Source organism: Idiotropiscis lumnitzeri, chromosome 9 (assembly GCF_059441095.1).
Source record: "Idiotropiscis lumnitzeri isolate Australia: NSW breed Sydney's pygmy pipehorse chromosome 9, RoL_Ilum_1.0, whole genome shotgun sequence".
Classification (NCBI taxonomy): domain Eukaryota; kingdom Metazoa; phylum Chordata; class Actinopteri; order Syngnathiformes; family Syngnathidae; genus Idiotropiscis; species Idiotropiscis lumnitzeri.
The window spans coordinates 21,190,531-21,208,429 of NC_142399.1; the positions used below are offsets into that span (position 1 = coordinate 21,190,531).

General features: G+C 43.4%; 18 non-coding genes across 18 annotated transcripts; all 18 read right to left on the reverse strand.

The window, feature by feature from the left end:
- Positions 1-697: 697 nt before the first annotated feature.
- trnar-acg (transfer RNA arginine (anticodon ACG)) lies at positions 698-770 on the reverse strand. The gene has a single exon. It is a non-coding gene; the product is annotated as a tRNA-Arg (tRNA).
- A 1,463-nt stretch (positions 771-2,233) lies between these two features.
- On the reverse strand, positions 2,234-2,305 carry trnah-gug (transfer RNA histidin (anticodon GUG)). Its single transcript has one exon. It is a non-coding gene; the product is annotated as a tRNA-His (tRNA).
- Positions 2,306-2,755: 450 nt separating this feature from the next.
- On the reverse strand, positions 2,756-2,828 carry trnar-ucg (transfer RNA arginine (anticodon UCG)). The gene has a single exon. It is a non-coding gene; the product is annotated as a tRNA-Arg (tRNA).
- Positions 2,829-3,605: 777 nt separating this feature from the next.
- trnah-gug (transfer RNA histidin (anticodon GUG)) lies at positions 3,606-3,677 on the reverse strand. The gene has a single exon. It is a non-coding gene; the product is annotated as a tRNA-His (tRNA).
- A 614-nt stretch (positions 3,678-4,291) lies between these two features.
- On the reverse strand, positions 4,292-4,363 carry trnah-gug (transfer RNA histidin (anticodon GUG)). Its single transcript has one exon. It is a non-coding gene; the product is annotated as a tRNA-His (tRNA).
- Positions 4,364-4,813: 450 nt separating this feature from the next.
- trnar-acg (transfer RNA arginine (anticodon ACG)) lies at positions 4,814-4,886 on the reverse strand. The gene has a single exon. It is a non-coding gene; the product is annotated as a tRNA-Arg (tRNA).
- Positions 4,887-5,499: 613 nt separating this feature from the next.
- On the reverse strand, positions 5,500-5,572 carry trnar-acg (transfer RNA arginine (anticodon ACG)). The gene has a single exon. It is a non-coding gene; the product is annotated as a tRNA-Arg (tRNA).
- Positions 5,573-7,722: 2,150 nt separating this feature from the next.
- trnah-gug (transfer RNA histidin (anticodon GUG)) lies at positions 7,723-7,794 on the reverse strand. The gene has a single exon. It is a non-coding gene; the product is annotated as a tRNA-His (tRNA).
- Positions 7,795-8,244: 450 nt separating this feature from the next.
- trnar-ucg (transfer RNA arginine (anticodon UCG)) lies at positions 8,245-8,317 on the reverse strand. The gene has a single exon. It is a non-coding gene; the product is annotated as a tRNA-Arg (tRNA).
- A 612-nt stretch (positions 8,318-8,929) lies between these two features.
- On the reverse strand, positions 8,930-9,002 carry trnar-acg (transfer RNA arginine (anticodon ACG)). Its single transcript has one exon. It is a non-coding gene; the product is annotated as a tRNA-Arg (tRNA).
- A 1,463-nt stretch (positions 9,003-10,465) lies between these two features.
- On the reverse strand, positions 10,466-10,537 carry trnah-gug (transfer RNA histidin (anticodon GUG)). Its single transcript has one exon. It is a non-coding gene; the product is annotated as a tRNA-His (tRNA).
- A 1,821-nt stretch (positions 10,538-12,358) lies between these two features.
- Positions 12,359-12,431, reverse strand: trnar-acg (transfer RNA arginine (anticodon ACG)). Its single transcript has one exon. It is a non-coding gene; the product is annotated as a tRNA-Arg (tRNA).
- Positions 12,432-13,894: 1,463 nt separating this feature from the next.
- Positions 13,895-13,966, reverse strand: trnah-gug (transfer RNA histidin (anticodon GUG)). The gene has a single exon. It is a non-coding gene; the product is annotated as a tRNA-His (tRNA).
- A 450-nt stretch (positions 13,967-14,416) lies between these two features.
- On the reverse strand, positions 14,417-14,489 carry trnar-ucg (transfer RNA arginine (anticodon UCG)). Its single transcript has one exon. It is a non-coding gene; the product is annotated as a tRNA-Arg (tRNA).
- Positions 14,490-15,266: 777 nt separating this feature from the next.
- On the reverse strand, positions 15,267-15,338 carry trnah-gug (transfer RNA histidin (anticodon GUG)). Its single transcript has one exon. It is a non-coding gene; the product is annotated as a tRNA-His (tRNA).
- A 614-nt stretch (positions 15,339-15,952) lies between these two features.
- trnah-gug (transfer RNA histidin (anticodon GUG)) lies at positions 15,953-16,024 on the reverse strand. Its single transcript has one exon. It is a non-coding gene; the product is annotated as a tRNA-His (tRNA).
- A 450-nt stretch (positions 16,025-16,474) lies between these two features.
- On the reverse strand, positions 16,475-16,547 carry trnar-acg (transfer RNA arginine (anticodon ACG)). Its single transcript has one exon. It is a non-coding gene; the product is annotated as a tRNA-Arg (tRNA).
- A 613-nt stretch (positions 16,548-17,160) lies between these two features.
- trnar-acg (transfer RNA arginine (anticodon ACG)) lies at positions 17,161-17,233 on the reverse strand. Its single transcript has one exon. It is a non-coding gene; the product is annotated as a tRNA-Arg (tRNA).
- Between the last annotated feature and the right edge of the window lie 666 nt (positions 17,234-17,899).

Here is a 17,899-nt window from a genome sequence, read left to right on the forward strand (position 1 = left end):
AAAATGTAAGACGAGCTAGCTGGGAGTCAAACCTAGAATCTTCTGATCCGTAGTCAGATGCGTTATCCATTGCGCCACTCGCCCCACTCATGTGTGGAGTTGTCTGTAAGACATCTGGGGGGACTCGTATCTCCCCACTAGTCAAGGAAGCAACTCCATGGGTGGAGCTGAGGCTGCCGTGACCCAGAACCGAACCTGTGTTGCTGCGGCCAGAACATAGAAAACTAACACCGATACGATCACGGCCCCGAGTGTATAGCTATGCGATGGCAAAATTGTCTGTCTACCGCTGACAGCTACACGTACGGCCAAAATAAAATGCAACAGACTGGTTTTTTTAGAAAGGACGACTCAAACAATGTTAAATGATTTTCATTGGCAGAAAACTCCTTCAGTATTTAATGAAACTCATACATTTCAGAAATCTTGAATCCCAATTCAGTGGGAATGAATTTTCTATTTTGCGGAATCTTGATTTTGAGATTTAAGCTACCTTTTCCAATGACAGGACGACCTTCTTGAAGGAAAAGGTACTTCTAAAATTGTGTTGAAGAATGTAACTCTCCAGGTTAATGTTTGACAAAGAGTTTATTCAGCACTGGAAGGACCTTCTCCTTGTTGACATTGGTGAAGAAAGCCCTCTCCAGAGAATTCATAAAAAGATACACAATGCACAGGTTTAGCACAAAATGTAAGACGAGCTAGCTAGGAGTCGAACCTAGAATCTTCTGATCCGTAGTCAGATGCGTTATCCATTGCGCCACTAGCCCCACGAATGTGTGTAGTTGTCTGAAAGACATCGGGTGGGGACGCGTATCTCTCCACTGGTCAAGCAAGCAACACTATTGGTGAAGCTGAGGCTGCCGTGACACGGACTCGAACCGGGGTTGCGGCGGCCACAACACAGAGTACTAATCACTATACGATCACTGCCCCGAGTGTGGTGCTATGCAATGGCAGAATTGTCTCTCCACCGCTGACAGCTACACGTAAGGCCAAAATAAAATGCAACAGACGGGTTTCTTAGAAAGGACGACTGAAACAATGTTCAATGATTTTCATTGGCAGAAAACTCCTTCAGTATTTAATGAAACTCATACATTTCAGAAATCTTGAATCCCAATTCAGTGGGAATGAATTTTCTATTTTGCGGAATCTTGATTTTGAGATTTAAGCAACCTTTTCCAATGACAGGACGACCTTCTTGAAGGAAAAGGTACTTCTAAAATTGTGATGAAGAATGTAACTCTCCAGGTTAATGTTTGACAAAGAGTTTATTAAGCACTGGAAGGACCTTTTCCTTGTTGACATTGGTGATGTGAGCCCTCCCCAGTGAAATCATGAAAAGATACACGATGCACAGGTTTAGCACAAAATGTAAGACCAGCTAGCTGGGAGTCAAACCTAGAATGTCCTGAACCATTATCAGATGCGGTATCCATTGCGCCACTCGCCCCACTCATGTGTGGAGTTGTCTGTAAGACATCTGGGGGGACTCGTATCTCCCCACTGGTCAAGCAAGCAACTCTATTGGTGGAGCTGAGGCTGCCGTGACCCAGAACCGAACCTGTGTTGCTGCGGCCAGAAGATAGAAAACTAACACCGATACGATCACGGCCCCGAGTGTATAGCTATGCGATGGCAAAATTGTCTGTCTCCCGCTGACAGCTACACGTACGGCCAAAATAAAATGCAACAGACTGTTTTTTTTAGAAAGGACGACTCAAACAATGTTAAATGACTTTCATTGGCAGAAAACTCCTTCAGTATTTCATGAAACTCATACAATTCAGAAATCTTGAATACCAATTCAGTGGGAATTAATTTTCTATTTCGCAGGATCTGGATTTTGAGATTTAAGCAACCTTTTCCAATGACAGGACGACCTTCTTGAAGGAAAAGGTACTTCTAAAATTGTGTTGAAGAATGTAACTCTCCGGGTTAATGTTTGACAAAGAGTTTATTCAGCACTGGAAGGACCTTTTCCTTGTTGAGATTGGTGAAGTGAGCCCTCTCCAGTGAATTCATGAAAAGATACACGATGCACAGGTTTAGCACAAAATGTAAGACGAGCTAGCTGGGAGTCAAACCTCAAATGTCCTGAACAATTATCAGATGCGGTATCCATTGCGCCACTCGCCCCACTCATGTGTGGAGTAGTCTGTAAGACATCGGGTGGGGACGCGTATGTCCCCATTGGTCAAGCAAGCAACACTATTGGTGAAGCTGAGGCTGCCGTGACCCGGATTCGAACCGGGGTTGCTGCGGCCACAACACAGAGTACTAACCACTATACGATCACGGCCCCGAGTGAGTTGCTATGCAATGGCAGAATTATCTCTGCACCGCTGACAGCTACACGTAAGGCCAAAATAAAATGCAACAGACGGGTTTCGTAGATAGGACGACTGAAACAATGTTAAATGATTTTCATTGGCAGAAAACTCCTTCAGTATTTAATGAAACTCATACATTTCAGAAATCTTGAATCCCAATTCAGTGGGAATGAATTTTCTATTTTGCGGAATCTTGATTTTGAGATTTAAGCAACCTTTTCCAATGACAGGACGACCTTCTTGAAGGAAAAGGTACTTCTAAAATTGTGATGAAGAATGTAACTCTCCAGGTTAATGTTTGACAAAGAGTTTATTAAGCACTGGAAGGACCTTCTCCTTGTTGACATTGGTGAAGTGAGCCCTCTCCAGAGAATTCATGAAAAGATACACAATGCACAGGTTTAGCACAAAATGTAAGACGAGCTAGCTAGGAGTCGAACCTAGAATCTTCTGATCCGAAGTCAGATGCGGTATCCATTGCGCCACTAGCCCCACGCATGTGTGTAGTTGTCTGAAAGACATCGGGTGGGGACGCGTATCTCCCCACTGGTCAAGCAAGGAACACTATCGGTGAAGCTGAGGCTGCCGTGACGCGGATTCAAACCGGGGTTGCTGCGGCCACAACACAGAGTACTAACCAATATACAATCACGACCCCGAATGTGTTGCTATGCAATGGCAGAATTGTCTCTCCACCGCTGACAGCTACACGTAAGGCCTAAATAAAATACAACAGACGGGTTTCTTAGAAAGGACGACTGAAACAATGTTCAATGATTTTCATTGGCAGAAAACTCCTTCAGTATTTAATGAAACTCATACATTTCAGAAATCTTGAATCCCAATTCAGTGGGACTGAATTTTCTATTTTGCGGAATCTTGATTTTGAGATTTAAGCAACCTTTTCCAATGACAGGACGACCTTCTTGAAGGAAAAGGTACTTCTAAAATTGTGATGAAGAATGTAACTCTCCAGGTTAATGTTTGACAAAGAGTTTATTCAGCACTGGAAGGACCTTTTCCTTGTTGAGATTGGTGAAGTGAGCCCTCTCCAGTGAATTCATGAAAAGATACACGATGCACAGGTTTAGCACAAAATGTAATACGAGGTAGCTGGGAGTCAAACCTCGAATGTCCTGAACCATTATCAGATGCAGTATCCATTGCGCCACTCGCCCCACTCATGTGTGGAGTTGTCTGTAAGACATCGGGTGGGGACGCGTATCTCCCCACTGGTCAAGCAAGCAACACTATTGGTGAAGCTGAGGCTGCCGTGACCCGGATTCGAACCGGGGTTGCTGCGGCCACAACACAGAGTACTAACCACTATACGATCACGGCCCCGATTGTGTTGCTATGCAATGGCAGAATTGTCTCTGCACCGCTGACAGCTACACGTAAGGCCAAAATAAAATGCAACAGACGGGTTTCGTAGATAGGACGACTGAAACAATGTTCAATGATTTTCATTGGCAGAAAACTCCTTCAGTATTTAATGAAACTCATACATTTCAGAAATCTTGAATCCCAATTCAGTGGGAAGGAATTTTCTATTTTGCGGAATCTTGATTTTGAGATTTAAGCAACCTTTTCCAATGACAGGACGACCTTCTTGAAGGAAAAGGTACTTCTAAAATTGTGATGAAGAATGTAACTCTCCAGGTTAATGTTTGACAAAGAGTTTATTAAGCACTGGAAGGACCTTTTCCTTGTTGACATTGGTGATGTGAGCCCTCCCCAGTGAAATCATGAAAAGATACACGATGCACAGGTTTAGCACAAAATGTAAGACCAGCTAGCTGGGAGTCAAACCTAGAATGTCCTGAACCATTATCAGATGCGGTATCCATTGCGCCACTCGCCCCACTCATGTGTGGAGTTGTCTGTAAGACATCGGGTGGGGACGCGTATGTCTCCATTGGTCAAGCAAGCAACACTATTGGTGAAGCTGAGGCTGCCGTGACCCGGATTCGAACCGGGGTTGCTGCGGCCACAACACAGAGTACTAACCACTATACGATCACGGCCCCGTGTGAGTTGCTATGCAATGGCAGAATTATCTCTGCACCGCTGACAGCTACACGTAAGGCCAAAATAAAATGCAACAGACGGGTTTCGTAGATAGGACGACTGAAACAATGTTAAATGATTTTCATTGGCAGAAAACTCCTTCAGTATTTAATGAAACTCATACATTTCAGAAATCTTGAATCCCAATTCAGTGGGAATGAATTTTCTATTTTGCGGAATCTTGATTTTGAGATTTAAGCTACCTTTTCCAATGACAGGACGACCTTCTTGAAGGAAAAGGTACTTCTAAAATTGTGTTGAAGAATGTAACTCTCCAGGTTAATGTTTGACAAAGAGTTTATTCAGCACTGGAAGGACCTTCTCCTTGTTGACATTTGTGAAGAAAGCCCTCTCCAGAGAATTCATAAAAAGATACACAATGCACAGGTTTAGCACAAAATGTAAGACGAGCTAGCTAGGAGTCGAACCTAGAATCTTCTGATCCGTAGTCAGATGCGTTATCCATTGCGCCACTAGCCCTACGCATGTGTGTAGTTGTCTGAAAGACATCGGGTGGGGACGCGTATCTCCCCACTGGTCAAGCAAGGAACACTATCGGTGAAGCTGAGGCTGCCGTGACCCGGATTCAAACCGGGGTTGCTGCGGCCAAAACACAGAGTACTAACCAATATACAATCACGACCCCGAATGTGTTGCTATGCAATGGCAGAATTATCTCTGCACCGCTGACAGCTACACGTAAGGCCAAAATAAAATGCAACAGACGGGTTTCGTAGATAGGACGACTGAAACAATGTTAAATGATTTTCATTGGCAGAAAACTCCTTCAGTATTTAATGAAACTCATACATTTCAGAAATCTTGAATCCCAATTCAGTGGGAATGAATTTTCTATTTTGCGGAATCTTGATTTTGAGATTTAAGCAACCTTTTCCAATGACAGGACGACCTTCTTGAAGGAAAAGGTACTTCTAAAATTGTGTTGAAGAATGTAACTCTCCAGGTTAATGTTTGACAAAGAGTTTATTCAGCAGTGGAAGGACCTTCTCCTTGTTGACATTGGTGAAGAAAGCCCTCTCCAGAGAATTCATAAAAAGATACACAATGCACAGGTTTAGCACAAAATGTAAGACGAGCTAGCTAGGAGTCGAACCTAGAATCTTCTGATCCGTAGTCAGATGCGGTATCCATTGCGCCACTAGCCCCACGCATGTGTGTAGTTGTCTGTAAGACATCGGGTGGGGACGCATATCTCTCCACTGGTCAAGCAAGCAACACTATTGGTGAAGCTGAGGCTGCCGTGAAACGGGCTCGAACCAGGGTTGCTGCGGCCACAACACAGAGTACTAACCACTATACGAACACTGCCCCGAGTGTGTTGCTATGCAATGGCAGAATTGTCTCTCCACCGCTGACAGCTACACGTAAGGCCAAAATAAAATGCAACAGACAGGTTTCTTAGAAAGGACGACTGAAACAATGTTCAATGATTTTCATTGGCAGAAAACTCCTTCAGTATTGAATGAAACTCATACATTTCAGAAATCTTGAATCCCAATTCAGTTGGAATGAATTTTCTATTTTGCGGAATCTTGATTTTGAGATTTAAGCAACCTTTTCCAATGACAGGACGACCTTCTTGAAGGAAAAGGTACTTCTAAAATTGTGATGAAGAATGTAACTCTCCAGGTTAATGTTTGACAAAGAGTTTATTAAGCACTGGAAGGACCTTTTCCTTGTTGACATTGGTGAAGTGAGCCCTCTCCAGAGAATTCATAAAAAGATACACAATGCACAGGTTTAGCACAAAATGTCAGACGAGCTAGCTGAGAGTCAAACCTAGAATGTCCTGAACCATTATCAGATGCGGTATCCATTGCGCCACTCGCCCCACTCATGTGTGGAGTTGTCTGTAAGACATCTGGGGGAACTCGTATCTCCCCACTGGTCAAGCAAGCAACTCTAATGGTGGAGCTGAGGCTGCCGTGAACCGGAACCGAACCTGTGTTGCTGCGGCCAGAACATAGAGAACTAACACCGATACGATCACGGCCCCCGAGTGTATAGCTATGCAATGGCAAAATTGTCTGTCTACTGCTGACAGCTACACTTACGGCCAAAATAAAATGCAACAGACTGTTTTTTTTAGAAAGGACGACTCAAACAATGTTAAATGACTTTCATTGGCAGAAAACTCCTTCAGTATTTCATGAAACTCATACAATTCAGAAATATTGAATACCAATTCAGTGGGAATGAATTTTCTATTTCGCAGGATCTTGATTTTGAGATTTAAGCAACCTTTTCCAATGACAGGACGACCTTCTTGAAGGAAAAGTTACTTCTAAAATTGTGTTAAAGAATGTAACTCTCCAGGTTAATGTTTGACAAAGAGTTTATTAAGCACTGGAAGGACCTTCTCCTTGTTGACATTGGTGAAGTGAGCCCTCTCCAGTGAATTCATGAAAAGATACACGATGCACAGGTTTAGCACAAAATGTAAGACGAGCTAGCTGGGAGTCAAACCTAGAATGTCCGGAACCATTATCAGATGCGGTATCCATTGCGCCACTCGCCCCACTCATGTGTGGAGTTGTCTGTAAGACATCTGGGGGGACTCGTATCTCCCCACTAGTGAAGCAAGCAACTCTATTGGTGGAGCTGAGGCTGCCGTGACCCAGAACCGAACCTGTGTTGCTGCGGCCAGAACATAGAAAATTAACACCGATACGATCACGGCCCCGAGTGTATAGCTATGCAATGGCAAAATTGTCTGTCTACCGCTGACAGCTACACGTACGGCCAAAATAAAATGCAACAGACTGTTTTTTTTAGAAAGGACGACTCAAACAATGTTAAATGACTTTCATTGGCAGAAAACTCCTTCAGTATTTCATGAAACTCATACAATTCAGAAATATTGAATACCAATTCAGTGGGAATGAATTTTCTATTTCGCAGGATCTTGATTTTGAGATTTAAGCAACCTTTTCCAATGACAGGACGACCTTCTTGAAGGAAAAGTTACTTCTAAAATTGTGTTAAAGAATGTAACTCTCCAGGTTAATGTTTGACAAAGAGTTTATTAAGCACTGGAAGGACCTTCTCCTTGTTGACATTGGTGAAGTGAGCCCTCTCCAGTGAATTCATGAAAAGATACACGATGCACAGGTTTAGCACAAAATGTAAGACGAGCTAGCTGGGAGTCAAACCTCAAATGTCCTGAACAATTATCAGATGCGGTATCCATTGCGCCACTCGCCCCACTCATGTGTGGAGTTGTCTGTAAGACATCGGGTGGGGACGCGTATGTCCCCATTGGTCAAGCAAGCAACACTATTGGTGAAGCTGAGGCTGCCGTGACCCGGATTCGAACCGGGGTTGCTGCGGCCACAACACAGAATACTAACCACTATACGATCACGGCCCCGCGTGAGTTGCTATGCAATGGCAGAATTATCTCTGCACCGCTGACAGCTACACGTAAGGCCAAAATAAAATGCAACAGACGGGTTTCTTAGAAAGGACGACTGAAACAATGTTCAATGATTTTCATTGGCAGAAAACTCCTTCAGTATTTAATGAAACTCATACATTTCAGAAATCTTGAATCCCAATTCAGTGGGAATGAATTTTCTATTTTGCGAAATCTTGATTTTGAGATTTAAGCAACCTTTTCCAATGACAGGACGACCTTCTTGAAGGAAAAGGTACTTCTAAAATTGTGTTGAAGAATGTAACTCTCCAGGTTAATGTTTGACAAAGAGTTTATTCAGCAGTGGAAGGACCTTCTTCTTGTTAACATTGGTGAAGAAAGCCCTCTCCAGAGAATTCATGAAAAGATACACAATGCACAGGTTTAGCACAAAATGTAAGACGAGCTAGCTAGGAGTCGAACCTAGAATCTTCTGATCCGAAGTCAGATGCGGTATCCATTGCGCCACTAGCCCCACGCATGTGTGTAGTTGTCTGTAAGACATCGGGTGGGGACGCGTATCTCTCCACTTGTCAAGCAAGCAACACTATTGATGAAGCTGAGGCTGCCGTGACACGGACTCGAACCGGGGTTGCTGCGGCCACAACACAGAGCACTAACCACTATACGATCACGGCCCCGAGTGTGTTGCTATGCAATGGCAGTATTGTCTCTCCACCGCTGACAGCTACACGTAAGGCCAAAATAAAATACAACAGACGGGTTTCTTAGAAAGGACGACTGAAACAATGTATAATGATTTTCATTGGCAGAAAACTCCTTCAGTATTTAATGAAACTCATACATTTCAGAAATCTTGAATCCCAATTCAGTGGGAATGAATTTTCTATTTTGCGGAATCTTGATTTTGAGATTTAAGCAACCTTTTCCAATGACAGGACGACATTCTTGAAGGAAAAGGTACTTCTAAATTGTGATGAAGAATGTAACTCTCCAGGTTAATGTTTGACAAAGAGTTTATTAAGCACTGGAAGGACCTTTTCCTTGTTGACATTGGTGATGTGAGCCCTCTCCAGTGAATTCATGAAAAGATACACGATGCACAGGTTTAGCACAAAATGTAAGACGAGCTAGCTAGGAGTCGAACCTAGAATCTTATGATCCGTAGTCAGAAGCGTTATCCATTGCGCCACTAGCCCTACGCATGTGTGTAGTTGTCTGAAAGACATCGGGTGGGGACGCGTATCTCCCCACTGGTCAAGCAAGGAACACTATCGGTGAAGCTGAGGCTGCCGTGACGCGGATTCAAACCGGGGTTGCTGCGGCCACAACACAGAGTACTAACCAATATACAATCACGACCCCGAATGTGTTGCTATGCAATGGCAGAATTGTCTCTCCACCGCTGACAGCTACACGTTAGGCCAAAATAAAATACAACAGACGGGTTTCGTAGATAGGACGACTCAAACAATGTTAAATGACTTTCATTGGCAGAAAACTCCTTCAGTATTTCATGAAACTCATACAATTCAGAAATATTGAATACCAATTCAGTGGGAATGAATTTTCTATTTCGCAGGATCTTGATTTTGAGATTTAAGCAACCTTTTCCAATGACAGGACGACCTTCTTGAAGGAAAAGTTACTTCTAAAATTGTGTTAAAGAATGTAACTCTCCAGGTTAATGTTTGACAAAGAGTTTATTAAGCACTGGAAGGACCTTCTCCTTGTTGACATTGGTGAAGTGAGCCCTCTCCAGTGAATTCATGAAAAGATACACGATGCACAGGTTTAGCACAAAATGTAAGACGAGCTAGCTGGGAGTCAAACCTAGAATGTCCGGAACCATTATCAGATGCGGTATGCATTGCGCCACTCGCCCCACTCATGTGTGGAGTTGTCTGTAAGACATCTGGGGGGACTCGTATCTCCCCACTAGTGAAGCAAGCAACTCTATTGGTGGAGCTGAGGCTGCCGTGACCCAGAACCGAACCTGTGTTGCTGCGGCCAGAACATAGAAAATTAACACCGATACGATCACGGCCCCGAGTGTATAGCTATGCAATGGCAAAATTGTCTGTCTACCGCTGACAGCTACACGTACGGCCAAAATAAAATGCAACAGACTGTTTTTTTTAGAAAGGACGACTCAAACAATGTTAAATGACTTTCATTGGCAGAAAACTCCTTCAGTATTTCATGAAACTCATACAATTCAGAAATCTTGAATACCAATTCAGTGGGAATGAATTTTCTATTTCACAGGATCTGGATTTTGAGATTTAAGCAACCTTTTCCAATGACAGGATGACCTTCTTGAAGGAAAAGGTACTTCTAAAATTGTGTTGAAGAATGTAACTCTCCAGGTTAATGTTTGACAAAGAGTTTATTAAGCACTGGAAGGACCTTTTCCTTGTTGAGATTGGTGAAGTGAGCCCTCTCCAGTGAATTCATGAAAAGATACACGATGCACAGGTTTAGCACAAAATGTAAGACGAGCTAGCTGGGAGTCAAACCTCAAATGTCCTGAACAATTATCAGATGCGGTATCCATTGCGCCACTCGCCCCACTCATGTGTGGAGTTGTCTGTAAGACATCGGGTGGGGACGCGTATGTCCCCATTGGTCAAGCAAGCAACACTATTGGTGAAGCTGAGGCTGCCGTGACCCGGATTCGAACCAGGGTTGCTGCGGCCACAACACAGAGCACTAACCACTATACGATCACGGCCCCGAGTGTGTTGCTATGCAATGGCAGTATTGTCTCTCCACCGCTGACAGCTACACGTAAGGCCAAAATAAAATACAATCGACGGGTTTCTTAGAAAGGACGACTGAAACAATGTTAAATGACTTTCATTGGCAGAAAACTCCTACAGTATTTCATGAAACTCATACAATTCAGAAATCTTGAATACCAATTCAGTGGGAATGAATTTTCTATTTCGCAGGATCTTGATTTTGAGATTTAAGCAACCTTTTCCAATGACAGGACGACCTTCTTGAAGGAAAAGTTACTTCTAAAATTGTGTTGAAGAATGTAACTCTACAGGTTAATGTTTGACAAAGAGTTTATTAAGCACTGGAAGGACCTTCTCCTTGTTGACATTGGTGATGTGAGCCCTCTCCAGTGAATTCATGAAAAGATACACGATGCACAGGTTTAGCACAAAATGTAAGACGAGGTAGCTGGGAGTCAAACCTCGAATGTCCTGAACCATTATCAGATGCGGTATCCATTGCGCCACTCGCCCCACTCATGTGTGGAGTTTTCTGTTAGACATCTGGGGGGACTCGTATCTCCCCACTGGTCAAGCAAGCAACTCTATTGGTGGAGCTGAGGCTGCCGTGAACCGGAACCGAACCTGTGTTGCTGCGGCCAGAACATAGAGAACTAACACCGATACGATCACGGCCCCGAGTGTATAGCTATGCAATGGCAAAATTGTCTGTCTACTGCCGACAGCTACACTTACGGCCAAAATAAAATGCAACAGACTGTGTTTTTAGAAAGGACGACTCAAACAATGTTAAATGACTTTCATTGGCAGAAAACTCCTTCAGTATTTCATGAAACTCATACAATTCAGAAATCTTGAATACCAATTCAGTGGGAATGAATTTTCTATTTCGCAGGATCTTGATTTTGAGATTTAAGCAACCTTTTCCAATGACAGGACGACCTTCTTGAAGGAAAAGTTACTTCTAAAATTGTGTTGAAGAATGTAACTCTACAGGTTAATGTTTGACAAAGAGTTTATTAAGCACTGGAAGGACCTTCTCCTTGTTGACATTGGTGAAGTGAGCCCTCTCCAGTGAATTCATGAAAAGATACACGATGCACAGGTTTAGCACAAAATGTAAGACGAGCTAGCTGGGAGTCAAACCTAGAATCTTCTGATCCGTAGTCAGATGCGTTATCCATTGCGCCACTCGCCCCACTCATGTGTGGAGTTGTCTGTAAGACATCTGGGGGGACTCGTATCTCCCCACTAGTCAAGGAAGCAACTCCATGGGTGGAGCTGAGGCTGCCGTGACCCAGAACCGAACCTGTGTTGCTGCGGCCAGAACATAGAAAACTAACACCGATACGATCACGGCCCCGAGTGTATAGCTATGCGATGGCAAAATTGTCTGTCTACCGCTGACAGCTACACGTACGGCCAAAATAAAATGCAACAGACTGGTTTTTTTAGAAAGGACGACTCAAACAATGTTAAATGATTTTCATTGGCAGAAAACTCCTTCAGTATTTAATGAAACTCATACATTTCAGAAATCTTGAATCCCAATTCAGTGGGAATGAATTTTCTATTTTGCGGAATCTTGATTTTGAGATTTAAGCTACCTTTTCCAATGACAGGACGACCTTCTTGAAGGAAAAGGTACTTCTAAAATTGTGTTGAAGAATGTAACTCTCCAGGTTAATGTTTGACAAAGAGTTTATTCAGCACTGGAAGGACCTTCTCCTTGTTGACATTGGTGAAGAAAGCCCTCTCCAGAGAATTCATAAAAAGATACACAATGCACAGGTTTAGCACAAAATGTAAGACGAGCTAGCTAGGAGTCGAACCTAGAATCTTCTGATCCGTAGTCAGATGCGTTATCCATTGCGCCACTAGCCCCACGAATGTGTGTAGTTGTCTGAAAGACATCGGGTGGGGACGCGTATCTCTCCACTGGTCAAGCAAGCAACACTATTGGTGAAGCTGAGGCTGCCGTGACACGGACTCGAACCGGGGTTGCGGCGGCCACAACACAGAGTACTAATCACTATACGATCACTGCCCCGAGTGTGGTGCTATGCAATGGCAGAATTGTCTCTCCACCGCTGACAGCTACACGTAAGGCCAAAATAAAATGCAACAGACGGGTTTCTTAGAAAGGACGACTGAAACAATGTTCAATGATTTTCATTGGCAGAAAACTCCTTCAGTATTTAATGAAACTCATACATTTCAGAAATCTTGAATCCCAATTCAGTGGGAATGAATTTTCTATTTTGCGGAATCTTGATTTTGAGATTTAAGCAACCTTTTCCAATGACAGGACGACCTTCTTGAAGGAAAAGGTACTTCTAAAATTGTGATGAAGAATGTAACTCTCCAGGTTAATGTTTGACAAAGAGTTTATTAAGCACTGGAAGGACCTTTTCCTTGTTGACATTGGTGATGTGAGCCCTCCCCAGTGAAATCATGAAAAGATACACGATGCACAGGTTTAGCACAAAATGTAAGACCAGCTAGCTGGGAGTCAAACCTAGAATGTCCTGAACCATTATCAGATGCGGTATCCATTGCGCCACTCGCCCCACTCATGTGTGGAGTTGTCTGTAAGACATCTGGGGGGACTCGTATCTCCCCACTGGTCAAGCAAGCAACTCTATTGGTGGAGCTGAGGCTGCCGTGACCCAGAACCGAACCTGTGTTGCTGCGGCCAGAAGATAGAAAACTAACACCGATACGATCACGGCCCCGAGTGTATAGCTATGCGATGGCAAAATTGTCTGTCTCCCGCTGACAGCTACACGTACGGCCAAAATAAAATGCAACAGACTGTTTTTTTTAGAAAGGACGACTCAAACAATGTTAAATGACTTTCATTGGCAGAAAACTCCTTCAGTATTTCATGAAACTCATACAATTCAGAAATCTTGAATACCAATTCAGTGGGAATGAATTTTCTATTTCGCAGGATCTGGATTTTGAGATTTAAGCAACCTTTTCCAATGACAGGACGACCTTCTTGAAGGAAAAGGTACTTCTAAAATTGTGTTGAAGAATGTAACTCTCCGGGTTAATGTTTGACAAAGAGTTTATTCAGCACTGGAAGGACCTTTTCCTTGTTGAGATTGGTGAAGTGAGCCCTCTCCAGTGAATTCATGAAAAGATACACGATGCACAGGTTTAGCACAAAATGTAAGACGAGCTAGCTGGGAGTCAAACCTCAAATGTCCTGAACAATTATCAGATGCGGTATCCATTGCGCCACTCGCCCCACTCATGTGTGGAGTAGTCTGTAAGACATCGGGTGGGGACGCGTATGTCCCCATTGGTCAAGCAAGCAACACTATTGGTGAAGCTGAGGCTGCCGTGACCCGGATTCGAACCGGGGTTGCTGCGGCCACAACACAGAGTACTAACCACTATACGATCACGGCCCCGAGTGAGTTGCTATGCAATGGCAGAATTATCTCTGCACCGCTGACAGCTACACGTAAGGCCAAAATAAAATGCAACAGACGGGTTTCGTAGATAGGACGACTGAAACAATGTTAAATGATTTTCATTGGCAGAAAACTCCTTCAGTATTTAATGAAACTCATACATTTCAGAAATCTTGAATCCCAATTCAGTGGGAATGAATTTTCTATTTTGCGGAATCTTGATTTTGAGATTTAAGCAACCTTTTCCAATGACAGGACGACCTTCTTGAAGGAAAAGGTACTTCTAAAATTGTGATGAAGAATGTAACTCTCCAGGTTAATGTTTGACAAAGAGTTTATTAAGCACTGGAAGGACCTTCTCCTTGTTGACATTGGTGAAGTGAGCCCTCTCCAGAGAATTCATGAAAAGATACACAATGCACAGGTTTAGCACAAAATGTAAGACGAGCTAGCTAGGAGTCGAACCTAGAATCTTCTGATCCGAAGTCAGATGCGGTATCCATTGCGCCACTAGCCCCACGCATGTGTGTAGTTGTCTGAAAGACATCGGGTGGGGACGCGTATCTCCCCACTGGTCAAGCAAGGAACACTATCGGTGAAGCTGAGGCTGCCGTGACGCGGATTCAAACCGGGGTTGCTGCGGCCACAACACAGAGTACTAACCAATATACAATCACGACCCCGAATGTGTTGCTATGCAATGGCAGAATTGTCTCTCCACCGCTGACAGCTACACGTAAGGCCTAAATAAAATACAACAGACGGGTTTCTTAGAAAGGACGACTGAAACAATGTTCAATGATTTTCATTGGCAGAAAACTCCTTCAGTATTTAATGAAACTCATACATTTCAGAAATCTTGAATCCCAATTCAGTGGGACTGAATTTTCTATTTTGCGTAATCTTGATTTTGAGATTTAAGCAACCTTTTCCAATGACAGGACGACCTTCTTGAAGGAAAAGGTACTTCTAAAATTGTGATGAAGAATGTAACTCTCCAGGTTAATGTTTGACAAAGAGTTTATTCAGCACTGGAAGGACCTTTTCCTTGTTGAGATTGGTGAAGTGAGCCCTCTCCAGTGAATTCATGAAAAGATACACGATGCACAGGTTTAGCACAAAATGTAATACGAGGTAGCTGGGAGTCAAACCTCGAATGTCCTGAACCATTATCAGATGCAGTATCCATTGCGCCACTCGCCCCACTCATGTGTGGAGTTGTCTGTAAGACATCGGGTGGGGACGCGTATCTCCCCACTGGTCAAGCAAGCAACACTATTGGTGAAGCTGAGGCTGCCGTGACCCGGATTCGAACCGGGGTTGCTGCGGCCACAACACAGAGTACTAACCACTATACGATCACGGCCCCGATTGTGTTGCTATGCAATGGCAGAATTGTCTCTGCACCGCTGACAGCTACACGTAAGGCCAAAATAAAATGCAACAGACGGGTTTCGTAGATAGGACGACTGAAACAATGTTCAATGATTTTCATTGGCAGAAAACTCCTTCAGTATTTAATGAAACTCATACATTTCAGAAATCTTGAATCCCAATTCAGTGGGAAGGAATTTTCTATTTTGCGGAATCTTGATTTTGAGATTTAAGCAACCTTTTCCAATGACAGGACGACCTTCTTGAAGGAAAAGGTACTTCTAAAATTGTGATGAAGAATGTAACTCTCCAGGTTAATGTTTGACAAAGAGTTTATTAAGCACTGGAAGGACCTTTTCCTTGTTGACATTGGTGATGTGAGCCCTCCCCAGTGAAATCATGAAAAGATACACGATGCACAGGTTTAGCACAAAATGTAAGACCAGCTAGCTGGGAGTCAAACCTAGAATGTCCTGAACCATTATCAGATGCGGTATCCATTGCGCCACTCGCCCCACTCATGTGTGGAGTTGTCTGTAAGACATCGGGTGGGGACGCGTATGTCTCCATTGGTCAAGCAAGCAACACTATTGGTGAAGCTGAGGCTGCCGTGACCCGGATTCGAACCGGGGTTGCTGCGGCCACAACACAGAGTACTAACCACTATACGATCACGGCCCCGTGTGAGTTGCTATGCAATGGCAGAATTATCTCTGCACCGCTGACAGCTACACGTAAGGCCAAAATAAAATGCAACAGACGGGTTTCGTAGATAGGACGACTGAAACAATGTTAAATGATTTTCATTGGCAGAAAACTCCTTCAGTATTTAATGAAACTCATACATTTCAGAAATCTTGAATCCCAATTCAGTGGGAATGAATTTTCTATTTTGCGGAATCTTGATTTTGAGATTTAAGCTACCTTTTCCAATGACAGGACGACCTTCTTGAAGGAAAAGGTACTTCTAAAATTGTGTTGAAGAATGTAACTCTCCAGGTTAATGTTTGACAAAGAGTTTATTCAGCACTGGAAGGACCTTCTCCTTGTTGACATTTGTGAAGAAAGCCCTCTCCAGAGAATTCATAAAAAGATACACAATGCACAGGTTTAGCACAAAATGTAAGACGAGCTAGCTAGGAGTCGAACCTAGAATCTTCTGATCCGTAGTCAGATGCGTTATCCATTGCGCCACTAGCCCTACGCATGTGTGTAGTTGTCTGAAAGACATCGGGTGGGGACGCGTATCTCCCCACTGGTCAAGCAAGGAACACTATCGGTGAAGCTGAGGCTGCCGTGACCCGGATTCAAACCGGGGTTGCTGCGGCCAAAACACAGAGTACTAACCAATATACAATCACGACCCCGAATGTGTTGCTATGCAATGGCAGAATTATCTCTGCACCGCTGACAGCTACACGTAAGGCCAAAATAAAATGCAACAGACGGGTTTCGTAGATAGGACGACTGAAACAATGTTAAATGATTTTCATTGGCAGAAAACTCCTTCAGTATTTAATGAAACTCATACATTTCAGAAATCTTGAATCCCAATTCAGTGGGAATGAATTTTCTATTTTGCGGAATCTTGATTTTGAGATTTAAGCAACCTTTTCCAATGACAGGACGACCTTCTTGAAGGAAAAGGTACTTCTAAAATTGTGTTGAAGAATGTAACTCTCCAGGTTAATGTTTGACAAAGAGTTTATTCAGCAGTGGAAGGACCTTCTCCTTGTTGACATTGGTGAAGAAAGCCCTCTCCAGAGAATTCATAAAAAGATACACAATGCACAGGTTTAGCACAAAATGTAAGACGAGCTAGCTAGGAGTCGAACCTAGAATCTTCTGATCCGTAGTCAGATGCGGTATCCATTGCGCCACTAGCCCCACGCATGTGTGTAGTTGTCTGTAAGACATCGGGTGGGGACGCATATCTCTCCACTGGTCAAGCAAGCAACACTATTGGTGAAGCTGAGGCTGCCGTGAAACGGGCTCGAACCAGGGTTGCTGCGGCCACAACACAGAGTACTAACCACTATACGAACACTGCCCCGAGTGTGTTGCTATGCAATGGCAGAATTGTCTCTCCACCGCTGACAGCTACACGTAAGGCCAAAATAAAATGCAACAGACAGGTTTCTTAGAAAGGACGACTGAAACAATGTTCAATGATTTTCATTGGCAGAAAACTCCTTCAGTATTGAATGAAACTCATACATTTCAGAAATCTTGAATCCCAATTCAGTTGGAATGAATTTTCTATTTTGCGGAATCTTGATTTTGAGATTTAAGCAACCTTTTCCAATGACAGGACGACCTTCTTGAAGGAAAAGGTACTTCTAAAATTGTGATGAAGAATGTAACTCTCCAGGTTAATGTTTGACAAAGAGTTTATTAAGCACTGGAAGGACCTTTTCCTTGTTGACATTGGTGAAGTGAGCCCTCTCCAGAGAATTCATAAAAAGATACACAATGCACAGGTTTAGCACAAAATGTCAGACGAGCTAGCTGAGAGTCAAACCTAGAATGTCCTGAACCATTATCAGATGCGGT